The following is a 15,661-nucleotide window of genomic DNA, read 5'->3' as shown; positions in this document are numbered from 1 at the left end:
GGGGGGTGGGTGGAAGAGGAGGGTGGGAAGGGGGGAAGAGAAGGGGGGAGGGAAGAGGGGGGGAGGGGGGAAGGGAAGAGAAAGGGGTAGGGGAAGAGGAGGATGGAGGGAAAGAGAAGAGGAGAGGGGAAGGGAAGGGGGGAGAGAAGAGGAGGGGGGAAGGGAAGGGGGAGAGAAGAGGAGGGGGAAGAGAAGAGGGGGGGAAGAGAAGGGGGGAGAGAAGAGGAGGAGCTGGGAGAGAAGAGGAGGAGGTGGGGAAGAGAAGAGGAGGAGGAGGGGGGAAGAGAAGAGGAGGGGGGGAAAGAGAAGAGGAGGAGGAGGAGGGAAAGAGAGAGGAGGAGGAGGGGGGAAGAGAAGAGGAGGAGGGGGAAGGGAAGAGAAGAGGAGGGGGGGAAAGAGAAGAGGAGTGGGGAAAGAGAAGAGGAGGGGGGGAAGAGAAGAGGAGGAGGAGGGGAAAGAGAAGAGGAGGAGGAGGGGGGGAAGAGAAGAGGAGGGGGGAAGAGAAGAGGAGGAGGAGGAGGAGGGGGGAAGAGAAGAGGAGGAGGATGGGGGGGGAAGAGAAGAGGAGGAGGAGGGGGGAGGAGGAGGAGGGGGAAGAGAAGCGGAGGAGGAGGGGTGGAAGAGAAGAGGAGGGGGGGAAGAGAAGAGGAGGGGGGAAGAGAAGAGGAGGAGGAGGAGAGGGAAGAGAAGTGGAGGAGGAGGAGGAAGGGGGAAGAGAAGAGGAGGAGGTTGAGGGGGGAAGAGAAGAAAAGAGGAGGGGGAGGAGGAGGGGGGAAGAGAAGAGGAGGAGGATGAGGGGGAAGAGAAGAGGAGGAGGAGGAGGAGGAGGAGGAGGAGGAGGAGGAGGAGGAAGAGAAGAAAAGAGGAGGGGAGGAGGAGGAGGGGGGAAGAGAAGAGGAGGAGTAGGGGGGAAGAGAAGAGGAGGAGGAGGGGGAAGAGAAGAGGAGGGGGGGGAAGAGAAGAGGAGGAGGAGGAGGGGGGAAGAGAAGAGGAGGGGGAGAAGAGAAGAGGAGGGGGAGAAGAGAAGGGGGAAGAGAAGGGGGGGGAAGAGAGGGGGGGAAGAGAAGGGGGGGAAGAGAAGGGGGGAAGAGAAGGGGGGGAAGAGGAGGGGGAGGAAGGGGAAGAGAAGGGGGGAGGAGGGGGGGAAGAGAAGGGCGAAGAGAAGAGGAGGAGGGGGGGAAGAGAAGGGGGGAAGAGAAGAGGAGGAGGGGTGGAAGAGAAGAGGAGGAGGGGGGAAGAGAAGAGGAGGAGGAGGAGGAGGAGGAGGAGGAGGAGGAGGTGGAAGAGAAGAGGAGGAGGGGGCGAGAAGAGGGGGGGCGAGAAGAGGGGGGGCGAGAAGAGGGGGGCGAGAAGAGGGGGGGCGAGAAGAGGGGGGGCGAGAAGAGGGGGGCGAGAAGAGGAGGAGGAGGAGGAGGAGGTGGGGGAAGAGAAGAGGAGGAGTAGGGGGGGAAGAGAAGAGGAGGAGGAGGGGGGAAGAGAAGAGGAGGAAGATGAGGGGGAAGAGAAGAAAAGAGGAGGAGGAGGGGGGAAGAGAAGAGGAGGAGGAGGAGGGGGGAAGAGAAGAGGAGGAGGAGGAGGGGGGAAGAGAAGAGGAGGAGGATGAGGGTGGAAGATAAGAGGAGGAGGGGGGGAAGAGAAGAGGAGGAGGGGGGGAAGAGAAGAGGAGGAGGAGGGGGGAAGAGAAGAAAAGAGGTGGAGGAGGAGGGGCGGAAGAGAAGAGGAGGAGGAGGGGGGAAGAGAAGAGGAGGAGGAGGGGGGAAGAGAAGAGGAGGGGGGAAGAGAAGAGGAGGAGGAGGAGGGGGAAGAGAAGAGGAGGGGGGGAAGAGAGAGGAGGAGGAGGACGGAAGTGAAGAGGAGGAGGAGGAGGAGGAGGAGGGGGTGGAAGAGAAGAGGAGGAGGGGGAGAGAAGGGGGCGAGAAGAGGAGGAGGAGGAGGAGGAGGAGGAGGAGGAGGGGGAAGAGAAGAGGAGGAGGAGGAGGAGGAGGGGGGAAGAGAAGAGGAGGAGGAGGGGGGAAGAGAAGAGGAGGAGAGGGGAAGGGAAGAGGAGGAGGAGGGGGGAAGAGAAGAGGAGGAGGAGGAGGAAGGGGGGAAGAGAAGAGGAGGAGGGGGAGTAGGGGGAAGAGGAGTAGGAGGAGGAGGGAGGAAGAGAAGTGGAGGAAGAGGGGGGAAGAGAAGAAGAGGAGGAGGGGGATGAGAAGAGGAGGAGGGGGGAAGAGAAGAGGAGGAGGAGGAGGAGGGGGGGAAGAGAAGAGGAGGAGGAGGGGGCAAGTGAAGAGGAGGAGGAGGGGGAAGAGAAGAGGAAGAGGAGGAGGAGGAGGGGGAAGAGAAGAGGAGGAGGAGGAGGGGGAAGAGAAGAGGAGGAGGGGGAAGAGAAGGGGGGAAGAGCAGAGGAGGAGGGGAAGAGAAGAGGAGGGGGAAGAGAAGAGGAGGAGGGGGAAGAGAAGAGGGGAAGAGAAAAGGTGGAAGGGGGGAAGAGAAGGGGGGAAGCGAAGGAGGGGAGGAGGGGGGAAGAGAAGAGGAGGAGGGGCGTAAGAGAAGAGGAGGAGGAGGGAAGAGAAGAGGAGGTGGAGGAGGAGGGGGTGAAGAGAAGAGGAGGGGGGAGAGAAGAGGGGAGGCGAGAAGGGGGGGCGAGAAGAGGAGGAGGAGGAGGGGGGGAAGAGAAGAGGAGGGGGGGAGAGAAGAGGGGAGGCGAGAAGGGGGGCCGAGAAGAGGAGGAGGAGGGGGGCAGAGGAATGGGGGGGAAGAGGAAGGGGGGAAGAGGAAGGGGGGAAGAGGGAGGAGGGGAAGAGGGAGGAGGGGAAGAGGGAGGAGGGGGAGGGGGGAAGGGGGGGAGAGGAAGTGAGGGGAGGAAGAGAAGAGGAAGGGAGGTGGGGGAAGAGAAGAGGAAGGGAGGGAGGGGGGAGTGGAAGAGGATGGGAGGGAGGTGGGAGGGGAAGAGGAAGGGAGGGAGGGAGGTGGGAGGGGAAGAGAAGAGGAAGGGAGGGGGGGAAGAGAAGAGGAAGGGAGGGGAAGAGAAGAGGAAGGGAGGGGGGAGAGAAGAGGAAGGGAGGTGGGGGGAGAGAAGAGGAAGGGAGGGAGGGGGGAGGGGAAGAGAAGAGGAAGGGGGAGGGGAAGGGAGGGGGGAGGAAGGGAGGCAGGGGAGGGGAAGAGGAAGGGAGGGGGGGAGAAGAGGAAGGGGGGGAAGAGAAGGGGAAGAGGAAGAGGAAGGGGGGAAGAGAAGAGGAAGAGGAAGAGAAGGGGGAAGAGACGAGGAAGGGAGGGGGAAGAGAAGAGGAAGGGGGGACGAGAAGAGGAAGGGGGGGAAGAGAAGAGGAAGGGGGGGGAAGAGAAGAAGAAGGGGGGAAGAGAAGAGGAAGGGGGGGGAGAGAAGAAGGGGGAGAGAAGAGGAAGGGGGGAGAGAAGAGGAGGGGGGAAGAGAAGAGGAAGGGGGAAGAGAAGAGGAGAGGAAGGGAGGGAGGGAGGGGGGGAAGAGAAGAGGAAGGGGGAAGAGAAGAGGAGAGGAAGGGAGGGAGGGAGGGGGAAGAGAAGACGAAGGGGGGAAGAGAAGAGGAAGGGGGGAAGTGAAGAGGAAGGGGGGGGAAGTGAAGAGGAAGGGGGGAAGTGAAGAGGAAGGGCGGAAGTGAAGAGGAAGGGGGGGAAGTGAAGAGGAAGGGGGGGAAGTGGAAGGGGGGGAAGTGAAGAGGAAGGGGGAAGAGAAGAGGAAGGGTGGTGGGGGAAGAGGAGAGGAAGGGGGGGAATAGGAAGGGGGGGAATAGGAAGGGGGGAAGGGAGGGGGGAAGAGGAAGGGAGGGGGAAGAGGGAGGAGGGGAACAGGAGGAAGGGAGGGTAGAAGAGGAAGGGAGAGGGGGAAGAGGAAGGCGGGGAATAGGAAGTGGGGAACAGGAAGGGGGGAAGAGAAGAGGAAGTGGAAGGGAGGAGGGAAGAGGAAGGGAGGGGGGAAGAGGAAGAGGAAGGGAGGGCGGGAAGAGAAGAGCAAGGAGGGGGGGAAGAGAAGAGGAAGGGGGAAGAGAAGAGGAAGGGGGGGGAAGAGAGAGGAGAGGAAGTGAGGGAGGGGGGGAAGAGGAGAGGAAGGGAGGGGGTGAAGAGAAGAGGAAGGGGGAAGAGGAATGGGGGGAAGAGGACGGGGGGACGAGGAAGGGGGGGAAGAGGAGGGGGGGAAGAGGAAGGGAGGTGGGGAAGAGGAGAGGAAGGGGGGAGAGGAAGGTGGGAGCAGGAAGGGGGAATAGGAAGGGAGTGGGAGAAGAGGAAGGGAGTGAGGGAAGAGGGAAGGGAGAGGGGAAGAGGAAGGGGGAAGAGGAAGGGGAAGAGGAAGGGGGGGAAGAGGAAGGGAGGGGGAAGAGGGAGGAGGGGAACAGGGAGGAAGGGAGGGGGAGAAGAGGAAGTTAGAGGGGAAGAGGAAGGGGGGGATTAGGAAGTGGGGAACAGAAGGGGGGAAGAGAAGAGGAAGTGGAAGGGAGGGGGAAGAGGAAGGAGGGGGGAAGAGGAAGAGGAAGGGAGGGCGGGAAGAGAAGAGCAAGGGAGGGGGGAAGAGAAGAGGAAGGGGGGAAGAGAAGAAGAAGGGGGGGAAGAGAAGAGGAAGGGGGGGAAGAGAAGAGGAGAGGAAGGGAGGGAGGGGGAAGAGGAAGGGGGGGAAGAGGAAGGGGGAAGAGAAGAGGAAGTGGAAGGGAGGGGGAAGAGGAAGTGGAGGGGGGAAGAGGAAGAGGACGGGAGGGGGGAAGAGGAAGAGGAAGGGAGGGGGGGAGAGAAGAGGAAGGGGGGAAGAGGAATGGGGGAAGAGGAGGGGGGAAGAGAAAGGGGGGGAAGAGGAGGGGGGAGAGGATGGGGGGGAAGGGGGGGAGAGGAAGGGGGAAAGAGGGGGGGAAGGGGGGAGAGGAAGGGAGGGGAGAAGAGAAGAGGAAGGGAGGTGGGGGAAGAGAAGAGGAAGGGAGGGAGCGGGGAGGGGAAGAGGATGGGAGGGGTAGGGGGAGGGGAAGAGGAAGGGAGGAGGGAGGTGGGAGGGGAAGAGGAAGGGAGGGAGGGAGGTGGGAGGGGAAGAGAAGAGGAAGGGAGGGGAAGAGAAGAGGAAGGGAGGTGGGGGGAGAGAAGAGGAAGGGAGGGAGGGGGGAGGGGAAGAGAAGAGGAAGGGGGGGAGAAAGGGGGGAGGTGAGGAGGAAGGGAGGGGAGGAAGGGAGGTGGGGGGAGGGGAAGAGGAAGGGGGGGAGAGGAAGGGGGGAAGAGGAATGGGGAGGGGGGAAGAGGAATGGGGGGGAAGAGAAGAGGAAGGGGGGAAGAGAAGAGGAAGAGAGGGGAAGAGAAGAGGAGGGGGGAGAGAAGAGGAAGGGGGGAAGAGAAGAGGAAGGGGGGAGAGAAGAGGAAGGGGGGAGAGAAGAGAAGGGGGAGAGAAGAGGAAGGGGAAGAGAAGGGGAGAGGAAGGGAGGGAGGGGTGAAGAGAAGAGGAATTGGGGGGAAGAGGAATGGGGGGGAAGAGGAAAGGGGGAAGAAGAAGGGGGGAAGAGGAAGGGGGGAAGAGTAAGGGGGAAGAAGAAGGGGGGGAAGAGGAAGGAGGGGGGAAAGAGGAAGGGAGGGGGGGAAGAGGAAGGGAGGGGGGAAGAGGAAGGGAGGGGGCGAAGAGAAGAGGAAGGAGGGGGGAAGAGGAAGGGGGGGGGAAGTGGAAGGGAGGGGGGGAAGAGGAAGGGACGGCCGGGAAGAGGAAGGGAGGGGAAGAGGAGGCGGGAGGAAGAGGAGGCGGGGGGAAGAGGAAGGGGCGGGGAAGAGAAATGGGGGGGGAAGAGGAGGCGGGGGAAGAGGAGGCGGGGGAAGAGAAGGGAGGAGAGGGGGAGGGAAGCGAAATGTAGGGGAAAGGGGAGGAAGAGGAAGGAGGGGGAGGGGGATAGGAGAGAGAATGCAGAGGCTTCAATGATCTTCTTCACTCATTTCTGCTCAGAACAACCTGCACCTGAAGCGCACAAAGGACTTGGGATGTCTCTCCAACTGCAATAATTCAAGTATAATGGAATATTCCAACTATAACTCATTTGGGGAACATTTTTTTTCCCCACCCAAGCAACTAGCCTTTGAATGGTTGATCTTCAGTTGCTGAATACTGTAAGTGACTTCCGTCAATAACACGTGAAGGAAAATCTTTCAAAATTAAATAAAAGTCATACAGGACTCGAAATACTCACTGCTTCTCCCTCCACAGATGCTGTCCAACATGCTGAGTTTCTCCAGCACTTCCTGTTTTTATTGCAGATTTCCAGCATCCGCAGTATTTTGCTTTCACAGTTCCCAGGAGATCATTGCCTTTGCTGCGTTTTGCAGATTAGCCATCATCTCTTTTAGGGTGAAATATGGAATGTGTAAACTGATTCAAATTGGTGTCGCTGATATTGATGGAGGTAAAAATTACATCAGACTGTTTAAAAAAAAAGTCCAAATCCTGTTTCTAGCTAATGAATTAAAGATAATATTTGACATCAACGTGTCTTCATTATGGAAATGATTAATGGAAACTTGAACTCTGCCCTAACTCATGCAATATCGAGTGTATTTTGATACCACAATTTCTCAATTGCACCCAAAGCAGAATCTGAGCATGTAAATAATTACTATGTAGTAGATGAAAGCACCACAAAGGCAGTTTAACCAAGTACTTCAGGTTTAGCTGTTAGCTGATCATAAATTTATAATTCAGACCAGTGCCTTTGATTAATATAACCTGTGAGATTAATTTTGGGTTTGATTCCTTAAATAAATTAACAGCTATACAAATAGTTACTTAGTACTCCCCAATGAATATCCCTGTGAAAGGAGATCTCAAACTGAAGCTTTTTGCCTTCCAGTCATTGACATTAAACTGCAGAAATAATAAATCACAAAGGGAACAACAATTTATACTACATTAAATGAGGATTCTGAAAGAAAAGACAAATTGCTGAAAAAAAACTCAACAGGTCTGGCAGCATCTGTGGAGAGAAAGCAGAGGGAAGGTTACAGATCCAGTAACCCTTCTTCACAACTAGATACTAGAAGGTAGGAGGTGGGGTGGGGTCAATGATTTTGAGAAAAAATAATTGATGGTACATGGACATCCCTGCATTTATTGTCCTTCCCTAGTTGCTCTGGAGAAGGTGGTGGTGAGTTGTCTTCTTGAACTGCTGCTGTTCATGTGCTGTTGGTAAATGCCATTAGTTCCAGGATTCTGACCCAGAGGCATTGAAAAAAATGGTGAAATATTTCCAAGGCAGGATGGTGAGTGGTTTGGAGGGGATCAGATAGCGGATGGTGTTCCTAATTATCTGCTGATGTTAAGATAACACTGCTGTGCTGCTCAACTACTCGTTGGAGGGCTATGAGAGTATCATGTGATTCTGCAAAGCAAGGTTAATTTATGTCACAACCATACTGTGCTATCATTCTTTCAAAGAAGCGGGCAGCATGGTGGCACAGTGGTTAGCACTGCTGCCTCGCAGTACTAGAGACCTGGGTTCAATTCCCGCCTTAGGCAACTGTATGTGTGGAGTTTGCACATTCTCCCAGTGTCTGCGTGGGTTTCCTCCATGCTAAATTGCTCATAGTGTTAGGTGAAGGGGTGAATGTAGGGCAATGGGTCTGGGTGGGTTGCTCTTCAGAGGGTTGGTGTGGACTTGTTGGGGTGAAGGGCCTGTTTCCACACTGTAAGGAATCTAATATGAAAGATTCCTAACTTGTACTGACTCACTTACAGATGGACTTTGAATCTCTGACTTGCCAGTGAATCCCTACAATGTACCAGTGTTTGTACTATTATTATTATTGGACTGCAATGAACCACCATTGCAAAGCAAGGTTTGAGAGTCACTCTAGTGCTCATTCCCCTCCTAAGGCTGCACATTAGAATAGCATGATAGTACAAAGGAGCCAGTTTAATGAGGTCTGACTGTGTTCGTTAACAGACAATGTTTTTCATAATTCAACAATATTAAATTGCCAAAAAAAAACAGAATAAATGCATCATTCACATTTAGTGTAAGGTTCCAGTTAATTCTCTGTGACAAACATTCTGTTTGTGATGATCTGTCAGGCCATTTATTTTGTAACTCGAAGAGAAACTCAGAATTAAGTTAAACGAGATGAGAAATGTTGTGTACAGTGGCCTCTGTTGACTGAGTTTCTATCACTGGACTGTTGCTATGATTACAGACTGGTTATTTATTTGGTGAATAATATTCTGGTAAGCAAAGTATCTGTACAACCACGTGTGGTGGACCTAATGTATTGCAGGAAGCAGAAAATATCAATTTCTCATTTGGTTAGTCAGTACGAAATCTTTCCATTCACTCGTTAATTATATCAAACCTGGTATTAAAAGGTCACAGGCCAAAAGTCCCTATTTGAAATTCAAACCCAAAGGCACCCCTTTGGCTGAAAAAGAAATCAGAACCAGTTGGAGGAACAGACAATATCTTCTGTTAGGCTCATGTTCCCACAGTATTCCAGACAGCCAGTATTCCTGCATTCTTGTGAACTTAGTCTCCGATCTTTCCTGCAATTTAAAAGGTTAGAAATTTGACAAACATTAAGTATATTTCCAAGCTTACAGGGATCATTACAATGAATGGGAAGTGTATCAGATGGTGTTGAGAAGTTGTGGATGAGCCCTCTGTCTTGGTAACCTCTGCTGAGCACAGTGCACTGTCCTTTGGACAGTCCTTTAGGTGAAAACCTTTAATGTTGTGTCATTTTCCATCTGCTTCATTGTATCCTGTTCCTTTGCAGTAACAGTGTAAGGATAAACTCTATGTGTGAAGGAATGCTTAATGCGTCTATTCTGTATTTGGAGAGCTGGGTTCAAATCCCACCCATTCCAGAGATGTGTAATTAAATAGAATTTACAGTACAAAGAGAGGCCATTCGATCCATCTTGTCTATATCAGCTCCTGAAAGAGCTTACCAGCTAGCTCCACTCTCCAGCCCTATCTCCACAACCCTCTAAGTTCACCACTTTTCAAATATATATCCAGCTCTCTTTTGAAGCCTGCTCTTGAATCTACCTCTATCATTCTTCCAGGCAGCACATTCCAAATCCTAATAACTCTGAGTAAAGAAGTTTCTCCTCACCTCATTCCTATCTCACTTGCTGACAATCTTGAATTGGTGACCCCTAGTTATTGGTATACCAACTGGTGGAAATAGAATATCCTTCTTTTCCCTGTCAAAGTTGTTCATAACCTCAATAAGACCACCTCTTAATCTTCTCTGCTTTATGGAGAATAAGCCCAATCTCTCGAACCTTTCCTTATATCTAAAATCTCTCATTCCTGACATCATTCTAGTAAATCTCCTTCTACACTCCCCCCCTGGCTTTAACATCCTTCCCTAAAGGAGGTGCCCAGAACTGAATACAATGTGATCTGATCAGTGATTTCTAGAGGCAGGACACTTCCTTGTTTTTATGCTCTATGCCTCGATTCACAAACCCCAGGATCCTAGAAGTTATCACAACAAATGTTTCATCTCGCCAGGCCACCTTCAGAGAATCATGCATGTGAACCCAGAGATCCTTCTACTTCTGTACCCCCCTCAGAGTTGTCCTGTTGTGCGTGTATCGTCCTTGTATGTATCCTCTACCAAAATGCATTTCTCTGCATTGAAATTCATCTGCCAGGTGTCTGCCCATTTGGCTAACCTATCAATGCTTCTCTGAAGCCACTGAGCATCATCCTCACAATTCACTATGCTCCCAAGCTTCATATCATTTGCAAATTTAAAGAGATTTTGCCCTCAACACCCATCTCCAATTCATTCATATAAATCTCTGATTAGAAAATAATTCTTTTGATATTAGAAGTGGATTCCCTTCAGACTGTTTTTGATTGATATAGCATCAGCTGAATACTGTCTGCCAAATGTTAGGGAAGCCCCTATCCATAGTTCAGTCACAAAGCACTCACAGGATTGGAAAAACATTGGTAACTTACCAGAAGGAGAAATGGCTTTTGCCATACAAACAAACATTCATTGAAGCTCAGGAAGAAACAAAACCTCCATTACATGCTCCAGCATTTCACAGTTAACCAGACAATAAATAAAACTAACAATATGGGCTTAGTTCTAAAGTGCCAGCAGTATGATAACTTGGCTTTTATATTTCACCCTGAGTTACCAGAGAGAGCAGTACCAATCAATTTGATCAATGACTGGATTGACAGCTGATAGCACCTAGTGATGAGGTATTGCCTTTGCTGGCTTTGGGATAGGAAAGTGCCTTGAGCAGAATTGTGCTGCCTGCTGCAAGGATGTTTCTAGCCAAGCTGCCCTAACCAGAACATTGTAAATGGCACTCAATGTGACCATAACGCTTTCTGCTCTCACTTGGTTCCGGGATGGTATGTGGATGAATTGCTGCACAACATTTACCAAGGAGGTAGATGTTCATCACTAGAACTTTGCCCATGTTGCTCACTGCATAGCACCCAAATCAATCCTAGTTTATATCAAAGTCAAAAATCACACGACACCGGGTTAAAGTCTAACAGGTTTATCTGAAACTGCAAGTTTTCGGAGTGTTGCTCCTTCCTCAGGCAACAGCGACACCTTCATCTCATACATCAATCAAGTTCCCCAAGTGTGATTATCCTCTATTCTTTCTATATTACAATATGTCACACAAACAATATGCAATATTGTATCGAAATGAAAAATTTGACTAGCCCATAATCCCAGGCACAGATCACACTCAAGAGATCAAGATTACAAAAGAGACAGCAACTCTGGAGCTGTCATGTCTTTTGAATTGAGACTTGTAAATTTACTTTGCCATGCTCCATACTGGGCATGTATTTTGTTCATATGTAATGTCATATACAATGCTCACACTCTGTGATCCTATAGCTACTTATTGCCTAATGAGCAATGGATATTAAAATAACTCCACAAAGACCGATATCCTGTCACAAGTAACCCTTCATTTACACATGCATAAGTACATGACACTGACCCAGCTAGCTCAGAGTCGGCTCCCAGACTGAGCAGTGCTACTGACACTCCTGTTTCTGTCAGCCTGGACTCCCTGATAGGACTGAATTAATAGCCCCAAACAGGTCACACATATTCTATGAGATCCACTTGGTTGACCTCATTCCAATCACCACAGATATGTTGCCCAGATTTCTGTGTAGCTGTGATGTCTGAACAATAGACATTAATGTGTTTCTGTCAAAAGGTCCCACCAATCTATTTGGAAGGAATGCAGGGGAGATATCTCAGAGATCCTTCCTTTTTCCTCAAATCAACATCAAATGGGTTATGCATTGTATTTTTATTTCTGACATTTTGCTAAACATAAAATTAGTTGTCCCATTTCCTACATTACAGCACACATATTCTCGGTATATCCTGTGATAGTGAAAAGCATTTTAGAAAAACAGTATTTTACCCATAATCTTTTAATCATTTTTAAATTGAAGAGCATGTTATGTAATTACGTATTCAATTTTTTTTTTTAAAATTTGTCAGCACCGTGTTTCCATAAGTTGGCACCAGAATCATTTGCATTGATCTGGCGAATCCTTGTTTGCATTTTCCTCGTGATGTCATCATGTCTGCTTGCACTTCTATCCAAGAATTGCAGCCGCCTCCTGAACAGATTAGAGGATAACTACTGAGCAGATAATATGCAAGGCAAGGAGGTGATTTCTCTAATCATAAGGAAATGTAGATATTTACAGTAAAACAAGACAACCCAGTGAGACTGAAAAAGGGAGGTTAGAACAGTTAGAAGAGTACAAGACAAGCAGAGAGATAATTTGAGACAATTTTTAAAACTTCTGTCTGTTTAAAGCTTAATGGAGAGCAATGCATATTAGTGTGAATTGCTATTAGTGCCACATTGATTTGCAATTTGGTTCCTAGAATCCCTACAGTGTGGAAGTAGGCCACTTGGCCCATCGAATCCACAATGACCCTCTGAAAAGCATCCCAACCAGCCCCTTACCCTATCACCCTGCATTTCCTACAGATAATTCACCTAACCTAACCAACCTACACATTGCTGGACACTTTGGGGCAATTTAACCTAACCAATCCACATCTTTGCACTATGGGAGGAAGCTGGAGCACAGACACAGAGAGAATGTCCATGTGGAGTTTGCACAGTTACCAAAGGGTGGAATTGAACTTCGGTCTCCAGCACTTTGAGGCAGCAGTGCTAACCACTGAGCCACCATACACTCATAATGTGAGAATTGCTTTCCAAAGTGGGCACTGAGTATATGAGCGTATAAAGATATGAATTAGAACCAGGAGCAGGTTGATCAGCCATTCAGTAACCTCACGGTTAATTTGATTACTCCACATTCCTGCCCATCCCTGATAACCTTTCACGTCCTTCCTCAAAAAAAGTACCTCTTCCTTGAAAAAAAAGTTTTTGAAATGTTTCTGAAGAACTGCTATATCTGTAAAGCCTATGGGTCCATTGATGAAATATTACTGGAATAGACCAGCTCCAAGTGTTGGAATATTGTGCATGATAAATGTGTAATAATGTACTCAACATTTTGCTTCAAGCATTAAAACAAAGCACTTGTATAACCATCAAAATAATATTACAGCAGCACAGCATTCAAAAGCATGTAATATTTCTAGAATTTTGCTCCAGAATAAAACCATTATTCTGTTGTGAATTCGTTTACAAGGCAATAGTATTATGTTCATAGCTGTCTGTTTCCATTTTGCAAGGATTAGAATTTTCCCCTGTGAATCAGCTGGAAATAGCAAAACGCATTTTGTTATTTGAGTACATCACGCAGTTATATTCAATGCTCCAGTGCAAGATTACAACTGATACTTGAGATACTATTTCACACTTTAAAACATCCAGCTGGAGTTAAGCACCCTGTCTGTTGCCTCTATGGAATATATGCTGCAGCTTGTCTGAGTAGATAACCTGATACCATGTCATTGGATTTTTCTTTTAAAAATTGCCTGCAACAAAAAAAAATATAGTTGTGAAAATCAAGTCGTGTGTGAACAATTGGTAACATGCTGTGACTGAAGCACACTTGTAATAAAAGATAATTTGATATTTGGTGGAAAGATGTAACAACTCTGTATTGCACCAATTAAACATAAATGGAAATAAAGAAAATGGACAAAAACCTCAGTAATTAACTTTTTATCCTTCTTTACGCTTTAATGCATTGTTATTTACATTATTAAAATGCTTTCTCCTCAAGATAAATATTTTTATACAATATTACTGTTTGGGAGAACTAACTGCCAAATGATTATGGGCCTGGATTCAGTCAGCCATTCCCCTAGTATTATTGTATGCAAGTTCTTTTTACTTATGCATTTGAGAGATGTGGGATTCACTGGCTAGGCCAGTATTTTGCCAATTCCTAAGTACCCTTGGCAATGTGGTAGTGAGCTGCTTTCTTGAACTATTGTGGTCCACGAAATGTAATGACACCTAAAACACTGTTACTGAGCGAGTTCCTGGATTTTGAGCCAGTGGGAGTGAAGGAACAATGTTATATTTCCAAGTCAGGATGGTATGTAGCTTGGAGTGGAAGTTACAGAAGGTAATTTTTGTCATGTGTGTGCTGCCCTTGTCCTTCCATACATTAGATGTTGTGGGTTTGGAAAGTGCTGTCAAAGCGACAGTGAGTTGCTGCAGTGTATCTTGTAGACAGCATACAGAGCTGCCACTGTTCCCTGGTGAGGGAGGGAGTGATCTCTGGTCAGAGTCTGGTTGAGTGATTTGGAAGTTGGTCGAGACACACATAGCAACATATTATAAGTTGTCATGAAACAGCACCCTAGCAACCTCGCATTCTGGGGACTTCCCATTCCTTTGGCCCAATTGGGTAGAATTAGCTACCTGCTCCCAGACAGACACAAGTGCACGCCATCATGAGGAAGGTGATTGGCCAGAATTCACAGATTCTGAAAATAGAGGAACTGTGGAAAATCATTGTTTGTTTCAGTCCCTCTGTCTCTATCAGCCTGCTTTGCTTTGAGTCAAAAAAATCCCAGCTTATCCAGCCTTTCCTTAAACCTCAAACTCTCTAGTCTCAACAACATCTTTTTTTGCACTCTTTCCAGTTTAGTGACATCCTTCTTATAGCAGAGTGAGCAGAAGAATTGTACACAGCACTCCAAATGTCTTGTACAGGCCGAACATGACGTCCTAACTTCTAAACTCGATGCTCTGACCAGCGAAGACAAGTGTACCAAATGCCTTCTTCACCACCCTGTTGTACCTGTGTTGCCACTTTCAAAAGGAACTATGTACTTGTAACCCTAGGTCTCTCTGTTCAACAACACTCCACAGGGCCCTAACATTAACTGTGCAAGCCCTGTCCTGTTTATCTGATCAAAATGAATCAAGAGGGAATAGATAAAGTAAATAGACAATGTCTTTTTCCCCAGCAGGAGGGAGTCCAAAACTAGAGGGCATAGGTTTGAGGTGAAAGCACAAAGATTTAAAAAGGGACCCAACGGGCAACTTGTTCCACTGAGGGTGCTGCGTACATGAAATGAAGATGAACAGCCAGAGGAAGTGGTAATGGTGAGTACAATTGCAACATTTAAGAGACATTTGGATAGGTACATGAATAGGAAGGGTTTAGAGGGATATGGACCAAATGTGGGCAAATGAGGTTACTTCAGTTTTAAGAAATCTGGTCGATATGGATGGGTTGGACTGAAGGGTCTCTTTCTATGCTGCCTGACTCTATGACTTTACTAAAGGAAACTGGACTTTGCCACTATAATTGTGAGCATCTCTGTGGATGATCAGATACGGGGGTTTGGCTGTGGGATATCTAAGAAAAGGTCATGGAGAGACTTGGGCTTTTGGTTTGCCATGTTATTTTTGGGAATGGGGCTGGTTTTCACATCATCTTGATGTGTTGACACCAGGTGGGTGATGCATATTGAGGTGTGACACTAAATAGGACATTGCGCTTACAACCACAAAATCTTTTCCCAACAACTTTCCATTCAAAAAGATAGAAATTGTTTAATGAGCTCCCTCAATCTGAGAATTGTGTGTCAAATGAGGCTTATGTTATTTCTGTAATATGTGTAGGAAGAAGTTCACCTCTCACTGAAAAGCACTTTACTGAACAGCCTCCACAGTAATAGGATGAAAGTCTGTGTGTCCTGGGGTTTAGGTTTTCTGTCATTACCATTGTTTGCCCTTCTGGAAACTAGTAAGATGATAACAAAGATCTGGTGAATGATAAATGATAGAATCCATACAGTGTGGAAGCAGACCATTTGGCTCCTCAAGTCCACACCAACTTTCTGAAGAGTCTCCCGTCCAGATCCATCCCTGTAACTTATTCTTCCAATCCCACTTATCCCATAGCTAACCCACCTAGCCTGCACATCCCTGGACACTATGGATCATGTCACATGGCCAATCCACTTAACCTGCACAGAGTTTGGACTGTGGCTGGAAACTGGAGCACCCAGAGGAAACCCACACACACAGGGAGGACGTGCACAGACACAGGGTAAAAGCTTTTCATTACACTCACAATGGACTGGAATATCACCTTTAGACCACGAGACTGAACAACTGCAATTAAAACAAAAAAGAGCAGACCAAATCACAACCACCTGATGAAGGAGCAGCGCTCCGAAAGCTAGTGCTTCCAAATAAACCCGTTAGACCATAACCCTGGTGTTGTAT

General features: G+C 48.6%; 1 long non-coding RNA gene across 4 annotated transcripts in view; it reads left to right on the top strand.

The window, feature by feature from the left end:
• LOC140453357 (uncharacterized) overlaps window positions 1-15,661 on the top strand; it is a 195,719-nt gene that overhangs the window by 52,177 nt on the left and 127,881 nt on the right. For 3 of the 4 annotated variants that reach the window (XR_011952370.1, XR_011952371.1, XR_011952369.1), the window contains exon 3: window positions 14,392-14,530. The exons of the other annotated variant lie outside the window; for it this stretch is intronic. This is a non-coding gene — a long non-coding RNA (uncharacterized lncRNA). The remainder of the gene's footprint in view (window positions 1-14,391; window positions 14,531-15,661) is intronic. 4 annotated transcript variants of the gene reach the window in all.

This window comes from Chiloscyllium punctatum, chromosome 27, assembly GCF_047496795.1.
Source record: "Chiloscyllium punctatum isolate Juve2018m chromosome 27, sChiPun1.3, whole genome shotgun sequence".
Taxonomy (NCBI): Eukaryota; Metazoa; Chordata; class Chondrichthyes; order Orectolobiformes; family Hemiscylliidae; genus Chiloscyllium; species Chiloscyllium punctatum.
The sequence above is the reverse complement of the archived record's forward strand: the minus strand, read 5'-3'. Positions and strand labels throughout refer to the sequence as shown.